This window comes from Petromyzon marinus, chromosome 52, assembly GCF_048934315.1.
Source record: "Petromyzon marinus isolate PM22_M1 ecotype Great Lakes invasive population chromosome 52, UKy_Petmar_22M1.pri1.0, whole genome shotgun sequence".
NCBI lineage: Eukaryota > Metazoa > Chordata > Hyperoartia > Petromyzontiformes > Petromyzontidae > Petromyzon > Petromyzon marinus.
Window position 1 is genome coordinate 8,452,292 of NC_133718.1, and position 14,344 is coordinate 8,466,635.

Sequence of the window (14,344 nt, forward strand, 5' to 3'; positions counted from 1 at the left end):
CCCTCTAGGTTGACTCGGCCTCAAAATGTGTACCTGGTGTGTAAACATCCCCACTGGGGAGACAAAGGCGGCCGGGGCGTGTTTGTTGTTGGTCTACCCCCCCACCACCACCACCTTCATAGGCGCTTACTCGCGAACAGCACTTGGCCCAAACAAGTCCCGTCACAGGCTACGCGGGGGATCTTTGTCTTTGTCCCGTGTCGCTTGAGACGGAGGTGGCCGAGGCGTTTGCCAGTGCGACCGGAGCCGTCGGCTGCCGCCACACGGTTGTTTATATGTACACACGACGCTTGCATGGCAAAAGTCTCAAATGCTAGAATGGAAAGCTTCAGAGAGTCCTGAACCCCATTTTCCCCGCCCCCCCCCCCCTCCTCTTAGCCCTGCCCACGACTGCGAACAAAGAGTTTCTGGTGCAGGGAGAGAGATGGGAGAGAGGGTTTGAAAAAAAAACGAGCGAGAGGAATGGAGGTGCTATGGCAAGGTCTCCCCCCCCCCTCCACCAAACAACCACCACATCCATCCTCTCTCTCCGGGACTTTCTCCACTCATCAACCTCGAGCCTCCCCCCCCTTCTCTTATTGTGCGCCTTTGGCGTGGAGAGAAAGTTGGAGGGATGCGATGGTGGTGGGGGTGGGCAGGAGGAATGACGAAGAACCTAACTGTTGCTGTTTCAAAGTCACCCACCATAGCGTCGACGGTGGTGGTAAAAAGAGCGAGCGAGCGAACTCGGGAGAGAGTGACAGGGAACACAACACGGCTGGCCATGCGAACAAGCTCGCACATGCAGGGACCTATATAACCAGACGTGTGCAGTCAGTGTGGTCAGTGTGGTGTGTGTGCAGTGTGGCGTGTGGTGTGTCTGTGCAGTGTGCGGTGGTGTGTGTGCAGTGTGGCGTGTGTGTGCAGTGTGTGCGGTGGTGTGTGCAGTGTGTGTGCAGTGTGGCGTGTGTGTGCAGTGTGTGCGGTGGTGTGTGCGGTGGTGTGTGCAGTGTGTGCGGTGGTGTGTGCAGTGCGTGTGGTGCGTGTGGTGTGTGCAGTGTGGCGTGTGTGTGCAGTGGTGTGTGCGCAGTGTGTGGTGTGTGCGCAGTGTGTGGTGTGTGCGCAGTGTGTGGTGTGTGTGCAGTGTGTGTGCAGTGTGTACAGTGTGTGTGCAGTGTGTGATGTGTGTGCAGTGTGTGTGCAGTGTGTGGTGTTTGTGCAGTGTGTGTGTGCTGTGTGTGTAGTGTAGTGTGCGGTGTGTGGTGGTGCAGTGTGTGGTGTGTGTAGTGTAGTGTGCGGTGTGTGGTGTGTGTGCAGTGTGTGGTGTGTTTGCAGTGTGTGCAGTGTGTGGTGTGTGTGCAGTGTGTGTGCAGTGTGTGATGTGTGTGCAGTGTGTGTGCGGTGTGTGGTGTTTGTGCAGTGTGTGCAGTGTGTGTAGTGTAGTGTGCGGTGTGTGGTGTGTGCAGTGTAGACCACGGAGAAATTAAGTTGCGAGTGTCCAGCCACTGCGAATGTGGAGATATGACACCGCCGCTGCGGTGGTTGGTGGTGGTGACTATGATGATGATGCCTACCAAAGCACCCGTGACTGAACTGACCCGTGGGTGCGAGCAAAACGCGTTCAGCGTGGCGCCTCGACAACATGCAACACATTCTTGGTTCTTTCGGTAACATGTACGACCCCCCCCCCCAAGACAATGATGCGCCTACACAACACAGCGAGCACACACACACGTGGGGCGGTGAGCGATACGAACGGTGTTAGAGACCACTTTAAACAAACAAAAAGTCGACATTTACAGAGGGGGGTGAACCCTTATTAATGAAAAGGGGGCCGCCGAACATCGGTTATTGACAACGTGGCACCGAGCGGGGGTGAAGCCCACAACGTGACGGTGGTCCAGGGAGCGACATGGGACGGAAGAGAAAGAGAGATAGAGAGAGAGTGGGGGGGGTGATGGAGGAGGCGGCACTCGCTCACTTAACAGTCCCGCAAGACGACAACCACCATCCAAAACACGAAGCCACGGCAGGCCGACCGACACGCGGCACCCCCCGGCCGGCCGGCCGTCCGTCCGTCCGGTCGCGAGTCGACAAACAGTGAAGAACAATGGGCAGCCGCAAGAAGAAGGAGATGGGGGGCGAGCGAGTCACGATTCGCGACTGTTCGCGACGGAGCCGCGTGCGGCTGAGGTAGAAGAGCCCCGTGAAGAGAGAGAGAGAAGAGAGGAGAGATGATTTTTGTTCGTGCAAAGGCGGACACGGAGATTGTCACAGCTACACCGCCGCCCCCCCCTTCCCGATCCACGACGGATCCGAATTCTTAAAACTTTGCCCGCTGTGTCAGAGAGAGAGTTCGAAGCCGCCGCGGAATTGACAAGCGAGCGCACGCGCACACGACCACACGTTTGTTGACGCTTACCTTCCGAGGCTACTTCATCAACAATTCAGCATGAATTCCAAACAGGGGGTTGTTGGTTGGTTGGTGGTTGCGGTTGTTGTTGGGAGGATGGTGGGGGGGTAAGTGGGGGGGGGGAGGTGGGGAGGGATCCTCGACCCCCGTCGCCTTCGACAACTCGCAACCCCCGCACGGGGTTCGTGATAATTCCAAAAGCCGGAGAGAGGCGAGGCGAGGCGAGCGGGGAGCTCCCAACCGATACGAACGCCGCGTAATCCACGCTCCCCCACGCCGCCGCCGCCAACACCACCAACCCACCCAACCCAGCGACACGCGTGAAGAATACTCGGTGCACGAGGGTGTATACAACGAACAAACAAAAAAACAACCCCCCTCCCCGTCGTCGCTGCCGCCGCCGCCTCCTCCTCCTCGTTTAAATTCAATTGTTTGTTAGCAACGACACTAAGACGAGAACGGTCCAGAGACCGCGCCCCGCCACCACCACCGCCGCCGCCGCCGCCTCAGTCGCCAATCGCCTTCCGCGCGCGTTCAAATCTCTTGACTCCCCTCGCTCGCCGTACGCGGCCGCTTCGCCGGCGTGCGAGTGTAACCTTCCGCGCGCCACCCCCGGCGCTGTGACGAGAGGGGGGAGGGGCCAGCGGGGGGGAGGGGCCCGGGGGGAGGGGGAAGGGGGTGAGGGGGTGTATCCCTCCGCGCGCGCATCCGGGTTGACACCTCCGGCCCGGAGCTACTTTTTCTGCTCCTGCTGCTTCTTCTTCTTCAAGTGGTCGCGGGGCAGTGGAGCACCGCGTCGATTTAAGAACGTCGCGTCTCCCTCACAATCTCACGCCGCGTCTCCCTCACAATCTCACGCCGCGTCTCCCTCGCAATCTCACGCCGCGTCTCCCTCGCAATCTCCCGCCGCGTCTCCCTCGCAATCTCCCGCCGCGTCTCCCTCGCAATCTCCTGCCGCGTCTCCCTCGCAATCTCCCGCCGCGTCTCCCTCACAATCTCCCGCCGCGTCTCCCTCACAATCTCCCGCCGCGTCTCCCTCGCAATCTCACGCCGCGTCTCCTCACAATCTCCCGCCGCGTCTCCCTCGCAATCTCCCGCCGCGTCTCCCTCACAATCTCACGCCGCGTCTCCCTCACAATCTCCCGCCGCGTCTCCCTCACAATCTCACGCCGCGTCTCCCTCGCAATCTCACGCCGCGTCTCCCTCGCAATCTCACGCCGCGTCTCCCTCACAATCTCACGCCGCGTCTCCCTCGCAATCTCACGCCGCGTCTCCCTCACAATCTCACGCCGCGTCTCCCTCGCAATCTCACGCCGCGTCTCCCTCGCAATCTCACGCCGCGTCTCCCTCACAATCTCACGCCGCGTCTCCCTCGCAATCTCACGCCGCGTCTCCCTCACAATCTCACGCCGCGTCTCCCTCGCAATCTCACGCCGCGTCTCCCTCACAATCTCACGCCGCGTCTCCCTCGCAATCTCACGCCGCGTCTCCCTCACAATCTCACGCCGCGTCTCCCTCGCAATCTCACGCCGCGTCTCCCTCGCAATCTCAATTCGCCATGTCGGTGGACACAAACAAAAAAATGTGTTTTTTTTAAACAAATATAACGCTCGCCACCCACCGTTGCCGATAATCTTCCAACGACCCGCGCGAGTGATCACCGGTGGCGTTTTCGCGCGGACCGGTCTCTTTGAACCTCATTCGCGCCGTGCCGTCGGCCCACCGTGCCACTATCGGCGGTGCGTCGAGAGTAACTCGTGGCAAGTCGATCGTTACAACAATCAGATGGCGCGGCATTAGGAATGCATCGCAAATAACACCGCGTGCTGTCTCCAAAGACAAAGATCCCTGCCCCCCCCCCCCCCCCCCCGTGTAGCCTTTACAAAATGTTGAGGCAAGTGCTGTTAGCGAGTTAGCGCCTATGAAGGCCGGCGCGGCACACTAGGGGGGCCAGCACCTCGCCCCATGGCAATGTTTACACCGTACTCATCTGAGGCTGAGTCGACCTAGGGGAGGCCCAGGACCGGTTCAGATATCCGTCACCGGTGTTGGCCGTGAGCTGGAGTCGAACTCGGGAGACGCCGGATTAGAAGCGTAGCGCTGACCACTACACTGCCGCTCCCCTCCCCCCACTGCCGTCTCCACACGCGCATGTGAAGAAACGTGGCTTTAGACTATCGGCTCTCCACGTACAATATTATCAAGCAGCGTTAGCATAGGCAAGCAGACTCAGAATGTTTATTTACGCTGCAGGAGGAATCCGATGAGCTACGAAGCTCTTTTTCACAGATGTCCAGTAGGGGCGGGTAAGAACGTTACAACAACAAACACAACAAAAAACACGACAGTACAGTAGTACAACGTAGGAGAGAGGTAAACAAATCACCCAAACACATACGGATACAAACACTAAACCATCCCCATCATACCAGGCAAAGACCACGGAGGTATTCACTTATTTTTCAGAAGCGACCTGGCCACAGATGATAGCTCAACAAAGTGGCTTATCACGTGGAAATTTATAGCAGCTAAATCATCTTAATGCGCGTTTCACAAATGGATTATTTTTTTTCCGAGATAACATACTGTATGTACAAAATAAACAAAAGCTCAAGTTCTACATTCATATCTATAGCCCGTTAAATTAGCGCGATGCAAAAATCTGAATTTGTATTTATTATTACTGCGGGAGAAATCCGATGATCTACGAAGCTCTTTTTCACAGATGTCCATTGTACCGCTTTGTGGTATGTGCATGACCCTTCAGCATAGGCGGAGTTTGACTTCTGCACGTGACGGGCAGGGGCTTTTGCTTTGTCCCTCACAGGAATCGCGGGCGAATATAATTTACGTATTCTTTGTTTATCTTAATTGTGAACTATTGAAAATAAGTTAATATATTTATTTTGCGCGAGGCATTGCCCCCCCCCCCCGTGCCCACCATCGCAATATCTGCCCATGGCCTTCAGCACCCCTCACATTTCTCACGCCTTGTTATACAGTACTTTACAAATTGTCTAAAAAGCAGGAACAACGTTGAAATGACTAAATATTCATGGCGAATGGGTATAAATCACGTGTTGGCTTTGACCCACCGCACAAAGCGGTGCGTGGTGTGCACTAGACAGGGATGAGTCAAGGCTGTTGTGACTACCTGAGAATTAACGATAAGTTTAACCTTGGTCTTTCAGGAACAATTGCAAAACGAATCTCGTTATAAACTCATCAGCTCCGATAGGGGTGCAGCTTACTCCAAAATGTCGAAACACCCATGCGGGACGTGGGCTTTTGCGACCAATAGTATCCACAAGAGGATTTTTTGGGTAGCGTAAATATAAATGCGTCGTTAGACCCGCCACCACCCGACACAGCCAATTAGGTTTGTCACGTAAACAAAACATGCCAATTCATTACTTGGCACAGCACACCGGTGTGTTCGAGAGTAAACCCACAGCATTTACAATTCGTTGGTTTAACGACACAATATTTACGCGATCTAACCCAAAAACCTTGATTGTGGATTCACGCGAGTATCGGTTTCGTCGTGGAAATTGCAAAGGATCGCTCAAAACGGTCGGGGGGGGGGAAATTCACCATCATGGGTGATGGCCAATCCACTGCTGGACAGGGACGTGCGGTCAGGGGAGGCAGAGCCTCACCTGTCATACTCCAATGAAAATAGCTGTTACGAAAAGTTAAAAATAATCAAATAAAAATTAAGATTTTTTTTTCACTGATCTGTGTTATGTCATTTCTGTACGATTCCAATCATTTTTAAAAGTCAAAATCGCCAAATTTGCGAAGCTCCGCTGCGAATACAGGGAGACGACGAGAGGCGAGGGAGCAACGAACTCAGCAGCCTCCCCTCTGATTGCACAATCCCTCAGACACTGGATGGAGCGCGGGCAACAAGCGCCTGCCTGTTATTATCTCTGTAATGATTGGAATCATATAGAAATTACATCTATAACACAGATCAGTGGGAAAAAATCTAAATTTTAATTTTATTTTTTACTTTTCGTAACAGCTATTTTCATTGGAGTTATGACAGGTGAGGCCCTGTTTCCCTTGACCGCACGTCCCTGCTGCTAGATGAGAGCCTCCCTAATCCGTCACCAACCCTCACGATCCTGCGATGTAATCACCCCCCCCCCCCCCGGCACCTGCGCACGAACCGATTTCATCGCTCCATCTCCCCGGTTGTAGCCCTCTCGGCGCATGCCATTCCCTTGTTTGCAAATCCTTTATTATTCTTGATCATCGGCCATCGGTCTCTTCCATCGACGTACCCTCGCACTGGACCGACTCGCGTATTGACAGTTTGAACAATGCAAGTTCAAAGATCGGTACAAATTGATTAAAATTACGGTGGCACTTATCGGCGGATAACCACCCACCATTGGCCAAAGTTCACCTCAATTTCTCCATTTCTTCCTTTAGCGCAGCTGCTCCTCCGGTCTTGTAGCGACCTCCAAGGTCTGTGAAGTCGTCTCTCGGCCATCTCTCTGGTCAGCTGTTCTCAACGATGTGTGCTGCCACGTTTTCCCGATTCCAGCAGTAGTATCGGCACCCCTATCAACTCGTGAATTCATGCGTGAACCGATCTTTCACTTGTTCCAAAATTACTTCTTCCAACTAATATTTGGCAAACTTGTAACCTTTTCATACTATTTGTTTCATATTGAAAGACCGTGTCTGTCAACCATAAAACTGCCAAAATGTATATATTCATTTTTTGTCGTTTAAGGTATACAGGCAAATCTTTCACATATAATGTAAATTAGACAAAATGTCAAAAATACGTTTGCCAAGTCGCTGAATGTGTCATGTGATGGAACATTTTTTTTTTACATTCAAATTGTGCCTTTTTAAAAAATGTGTCACATGATGGTATGTAACCAAAAACATAATAGGTGCAGTTATGAATGGCCAGACGAACAAGTTATACATACCATATCGGTATATTGTATATATGTGTGTATATGCTGCTTCAGACGTACTTGGCATATTGGCCGAGAAGTGAATTCCCTTGAGACCACAGTGAAATGCTGGGGCAATTTCTGGTGCCCAAATCAATATAAAAGTTTTCACATGAACCGTAATAAGATTTTTTGACACATATCTATTTGATCTCTCCCAGGACGAAAATAAAGTCAATACAATGTCATTTACGTTTATTTTGTGTGCGTGTCATCGAAACTCAATGAAAATAAACTCGGCAGGAATTTTCCAACGCAAACAACAACAGCAGCAGCAGCAGTGCTGTGAACAGGCCCACTGATGTCGTGCCACCACATCCGCTCCGCCGTGTCCGTCACTCGTTTGCTGCAGCTCCCATTCCTGAAAACGCAGAACCACGCCCGAGGCGTGCTCAACACTGCAGCGAGTATTACGGTGGACATCTCAGAATCAGAATCTCTTATTTGTACTGCGGGAGGAATCCGATGAGCTATAAAGCTCTTTTCCACACACGTCCAGGTGGGGCGCGGGGTCAGAACGTCGTTACAACAACAAAAGAATACAAAACACACGATAGGCGTGCAAAGTATACAAAAGGTAAACAAACACACTTGAAAAATTATACAAATAAAACGAAACATTTTCTTCTTTGGTTCTTTCGGTAAAGTCACGTAGAATGAGAATGAAATTATTAAATAAAATAAGATAATAAAATTCTCACGACGTTTCGGCCACAACACAAGTAGCCGTCCTCAGGTGAAGAAACAGGACTGTCCAGAAGACAGCGCTTGTTATCTTACCACGTGTGGACGTGAATTCATCGGGTGTAGCGTAGTTTTTCTCACCCTGCGAAATGCGTAAGCCCTGGGGTACCCCTTGGTGACATCGAGGGGATACGCGAGACAAGTCACACGAGGGCAGTGGTCACGTAATAATCATTAGAATTAAGACAATATCGCGCCATTACAATGGCGTGTATGGGAATAATCTTGATTTGAAGCTTTCGTGAATGGTTCTTTCGGTTAAGTCACGTAGGTATAAAAATATAATATACTAATTTTTATTTTAAAATATAATATGCTAATTTTTATTTTTAAAAAATGTATATAAATGTTTAAATATAATATATTAATTTTTATTTTAAAATATAATATAATAATTTTTATTTTAAAATATAATATTTTTATATATAATAATAATTTTTATTTTAAAATATAATAAAATAATTTTTATTTTAAAATATAATATAATAATTTTTATTTTAAAATATAATATATAAATTTTTCCAAATATAATTTTTTCATCATATATATTTTTTTATTCTACCTACGTGACTTTACCGAAAGAACCAAAGAGTAAGTATGTGAATAGTTCACACAGGGTCACGAAGCACCACTCTTATGGGATGCCACGGTGGCTAGATGTAGGTCGTAGGTTCGATCCCGACCCTGACGCTTGCTGTATATTTGCAGTTTGTGTACACTCTCCCCGTGGTCGCGCGGATTTCTCTCCAGGCCCTCCAGTATTTTACCTTCACATTTAGAATCAACATCCACGCGTTCAGAGCATTTGGTTGCTATACATTTTCCACTTCTCGTTGAGCTCTCATTTGCAGCCAGGACGCTTCTGAAAAAAAAAAGAACTACATAACTCAGGAGCAATAAGAGAACCCGGAAAAAAAAATCCACACGACCACGGGGAGAACATGGAAACTCCAAATATACAGCAGGCGTCAGGGTCGGGATAAAACCCACGACCTCCTGTATACGAGGCGAGGTAGTTAACGTGTCGCCACCATGGCACCCATAAGCTGCATATTGCGTGCACACAAATATAACCGATTATCAAATCACATTTAATAGCGAGTCGCCACTGCCCATGCAATATAAACGGCAATGCCATGCAATGTAAAGACGTTTACAATTTGTGCAATGTAAAACCCAGAGCTCTTAACTTTTATAATAATTTCCCACCGTGTTTTGTCCACGACAAATCTATAGTGGCGACCAGAGCCGTCCCTAAGGATACACGGCGAATCGGGGCGATTGCCCCGGGCCCCACGATTTGGGGTGCCCCCCACCCCCACAAGAGAGTGGGTGGGGGGGGGGGCACGCGGTGGGGTTTACCCGCACCCCCCCATAGACGGCCCTGGTGGAGGCACAGTTTAGTGGGACGGGTATGCAGGATCCGCAATTTGGTTGAGTATTAGTTATTTAATGTGCTTTGAGGCTAACGTGTTAAACGTGCCATATGAATTGGAATCTAATAGCTGCGCCGACTCGACTGGAAGTCATCCTATTGCATAACAAATTCGTTTAATTCCTCGCAACGTTATGCCATATTATACTTTTTTCATGCTGATTACTAAATATTACCCTACGTCTCGCTGCACTAACCATAATTGACAGACTCGAAACTTATTTCAAATGCGTTACAATTGTGTAAAACGAATCGCGTGGAGTCGACGCGAATTGCAAAGTCCTGCCATTTGTTGGCAGCAGTGAGGCAGTGGTGGAAATTCCACATTCACGCGGCAGGAATCAGTCTTCTTTGGTTCTTTCGGTAAAGTCACGTAGAATGAGAATAAAATAATAAATTGATAAAATAAAATAACACAATAATATTCTCACGACGTTTCAGTCTGTTAAGGAACAAAGAGTGGAGACTTCGCACAACGTTTTCCAGCACCACCAAAACTCTAATCATTATTCGTGACCTTGGATAGGACATTAAGAAATTAATAATTAACCCTGCACCATGTCACGCTATTTTGAATCAAAATTTTATTGTGAGTTCCTGTGAAGCATTATGGGTAAAAGAAAATGCAAGCGGAACTCCGTTCTGTATCTTCACGCAAATAAAAAAACATCCTCGATCAATTAATCAAACAACATTTAACGCAGCGCGCCCTTCGCAAACAAAATCGTCAGACCGCTTCGCGTGGAAATGTAAACATTACATCGTTACATTTTGAGATAGTCAACAGTCAAAAGTATACACGGTTCAATATATATAAAGAGACTTTAAAATACATACTTAGCCCAATTTAAAAAAGACCCGCCACAACGCCTTCCTGATCAGATGGTGTTCATGATGCACTCCACTTGAACATATCGCCGACCAACCCGCTGCACCATGGTCGCCCAACCCGCTGCACAATGAACACCCTGCACCATGAACACCCTACACGCTGCACCATGAACACCCTACACGCTGCACCATGAACACCCTACACGCTGCACCATGAACACCCTACACGCTGTTCCATGAACACCCTGCACGCTGCACCATGAACACCCTGCACCCTGCACCATGAACACCCTACACGCTGCACCATGAACACCCTACACGCTGCACAATGAACACCCTGCACGCTGCACCATGAACACCCTGCATACTGCACCATGAACACCCTACACGCTGCACCACGAACACCCTACGTGCTGCAGAAACCGGACTGCGAATCCCGAAACTCATGTTGGATTTACAGAACCAACGTCATCGCGCAGCATTTGCGCAAGCAAGCAAACGGGTTCGCCCTTCTGGGTCTCATCAGCAGCCTTGCCAACGAAACGCTGCTGGATTATCTGATCTTACTGGCACGTGTACTCCGTGGACATTATTGTTCAGCACACACACAAAAACAACGACCATACTTATTGGAGTTTATAATTGTGCTCCATAGCATTGCGTCTCACGATGGAGATCTCCTAATGCCCAGATGATCGGCAACACGCTTTGTTCCTCACATTAGGAATCGCGGGTGTATATAATTAATTAATGTTTGCTTAGTCTTAATTGCAAACTACTGAAAATAAATTAATAAAGGTGTCACCTTTGGGTGGGGGGGGCATGCCCCCCAAAACTCCGCACATGAAATAGATCCATCAATAAATTCAATAAATTGTGTTATTTTATTTATCAATTTATTTTTTTATTCTCATTCTACGTGACTTTACCGAAAGAACCAAAGTAGAAGATCCATCAATACTTCGGCTGCTGCCGATGGTGATAAAACTAAAAATGATTGCATTGTGCAGTGGCGAAGAGTCCAATTAAATAACTTCTCGAACAAAGTGCGACTCATTTAAGCGGGGACTCTCTGCGTGTTTCCAGCGGCCCTCTATCAGAGCAAGGGGCAAACCTCGCCCCATCCCTCTCCCTACCACCACCCTCCCTTGCCATCCCGCCCTTCCTAACATCGTCCCATCCCTCTCCCTTCCATCACCCTCCCTTGCCATCCCGCCCTTCCTAACATCGCCCCATCCCTCTCCCTACCACCACCCTCCCTTGCCATCCCTTCCCCTCCCCCAACACTCAAACCCAATCCCATTTCCCCATCGGCCAATGACTCATGTCCAATTGGTAATTCCTGCAAAGCGCTTTGACGAAAGCGCCACATACAAAATCCTCGACAAGGCAACGGACGTTCGCACTCGTGCGTGCGGTCCTGCCAACTGGGAAACGGCGCTCTGGAAGTGCTACCGTGGCTCAGAACTGCACGTGGCCCCTCTCTCCCAGTGCCTCACAATAGGGGGCGAGGCACTAGGAGAGAGAACACCCAGCTCGCTGCACCATGAACGACCAGCTCGCTGCACCATGAACGACCCCCCCCCGAGTCAGGCCTGGCCTACGGAGACAATTCACGGAGTCGGAAATTTGCGAGCGAGGAAACGGGCAACGAAACGTTCACTCCAGCCCCCTGGGACTAACAGCGCCGCCTTGTTCTCCGTACTATGATTTTTGTTGTGTTTTTTTTCTTAATTGTTGTTTAATTCACCGTTCGCTTTTTAATCTCTCCGTGCCAATTCTCCTTTTATTTCCAATCGAGCGCGTGCATTATTTGCCGACTAATAACACCAGTAGAGGCTGTTATATCCGGCTTCAAAAATTAAAACACAATTTAATGAGAAGAGACTTTTATTCTATGGAAATTCAATTTAACGCGAGTCCACGGCAGTCGCCCGTGCACTGCGAGCCCAGACTTGAGTATTTTAACTCTTTTGTTAACACCAGAGCGATGCCTAGGACGGTTTGGTGGATACCTTTATTTAATCACGTGTGTGTGTGTGCTGGATAAGGAAACTGGAGAATCTGAGAAAACCCAGGCGTGGAACGCCACGGTGGTGAGATGTGAACAACCTCGCCTGGTATACAGGAGGTCGTGGGTTCGATCCCGACCCTGACGCCTGCTCGCCTGCTATAGATCTGAGTTTGCGTGTCTCTCTCTTCGTGGTAGTGTGGATTTTTGTCCGGGTCCTCCGGTTTGTCCCTCCATATTCAGAATCAACGTCACAAGTTCGGAGCATTTGGACGCGATACATTTTCACGTGACGAGCCACTTCGTTGAGATGTAATTTCTGACCAGGTGGCTTCTGAAAACGAGCCACTACGTAGCCTTCCTTGGTAAAATAAAAAAATAGTTGAGTTGAGTGAGTGGCAAACACAGCCCTCCACAAACCTATATACCTCATACACGACTTGTCGCACTGTATTTTAAACATACCTAAGCTGATAACCATGTAGGGGCATAAGGGATGAGTTTTAGATATTAAGAGTTCAGGGTTTTGTTTTTTTAAAGGCAACGTTGCGTCTTTCGGCATCGCCTACTTGTGTAACGCGTCATCGTGCCAGCAACAGTGACGTCACCTGACGCCACGTGACTCCACTTTTGGCGGGAAAGCTGTGCAAGTGACGGCATATTGGCGACGACGTCACATCCCGTTTTATGACGAACACAAAAACGCAAAAAATAAAAACAACAAAGTGAAATCATCTCAAGTTTCGTTTCTCGGCCAGATTTTGGGACTTTTTGGGGGGGGGGGGGTGGGGGAGCCGTGGAAGATTTTTCTAATTAATCTGAAAATGGAAGCAACAGTCGTAGGGTGCATCAAAGATGAAGATCCCCCCATAAAACAGACTGTTGGGGCAAGTGCTGTTAGCCGTGCCGCCCTACGAAGGGCGGCACAGCACACGAAGGGGGTGGGTGGCCAGCACCACGCTCGCCCGCCTTCGTCTCCCCAGTGACGATGTTTACACACCGCACCAGGTACTCATTTGAGGCCGAGTCGACCTAGGGGAGGGCCAGGACCGGTTGAGATAATCGTCACCGGCGTTGGCCGTGAGCGGGAATCGAACTCGGGTTGCCGGGTTCGTAGCGTAGCGCAGCGCTGACCGCTACACCGCCGCTCCCCCTGCACACACTCACATCATCCGCACACTCACGACTTCCTCGATAGCTGCCGAGTGATCCCCAAACCACTCCATCTCCAAGTCGCGTAGATTCTGTTTTGTTTTCAAAGTTACTTTTCTCATTGCTTGGGGAGGAGACGGACCGCGGTTCTTTATTGGGGGCCGTCCATAAATGACGTCACGAGATTTTGGACGAATTTTGACCCCCCCCCTCCTCGTCACACGGCGTCACAGACCCCGCCCCCTTAATGTGACGTCACAATGCTCTGCCCCCCCCCAAAAAAATATATATATAAAACATGCTTCAAATAGCTTTAAACTATTGTCATTGTAGTGCGTATTTAATGTGGCGCTGCACTCTGATGTTGTAGGAGAAAACATTTATTAAAAAGTCGATTTAATTAAGTAGAACGTGTTGTCTATATTTATTTAAAGTTGCGCATTTTGATGTGACGTCACATTTCTCAACCCCCCCCCCCCTTGTCACACATCGTCAGAAATGTCTGACCCCCCCCCCCCAGGTGCGTGACGTCATTTATGGACGGCCCCCTTTCAATAAACGAAGGGGGTTGCCCTGGGTACTGGAAGTATTCCGCTGGCAAGGGATGCCCTCTGTAATGGGGGGGGGGGGGGGGTCCTCTAGGCGGCACGAGATCCGCTCCAATCGTCGAACTCGCTTCGCTCTCGATGACTGCAGAGGGGCCGCGCCTCCGGTCAGCACGGTCGGCTTACACGCGGTGCCAGGCAAAGCCAACGCCCTGGGACGCCTCGCCACGTGAAGTCAGAGTCGGTGGATGTGTT

General features: G+C 50.0%; 1 protein-coding gene across 6 annotated transcripts in view; it reads right to left on the reverse strand.

Annotated features, from left to right (window-relative positions):
* Positions 1–2,969, reverse strand: part of LOC116953628 (transcription factor 12-like) — a 275,417-nt gene extending 272,448 nt beyond the window's left edge. For 4 of the 6 annotated variants that reach the window (XM_032973997.2, XM_032973998.2, XM_032973999.2 and 1 more), the window contains exon 1: positions 2,402–2,969. The gene's annotated coding sequence lies outside the window, so the exon portion shown is untranslated. The remainder of the gene's footprint in view (positions 1–2,401) is intronic. The other 2 variants (XM_032974002.2, XM_032974001.2) reach the window with 2 other exon arrangements.
* Positions 2,970–14,344: the final 11,375 nt, after the last annotated feature.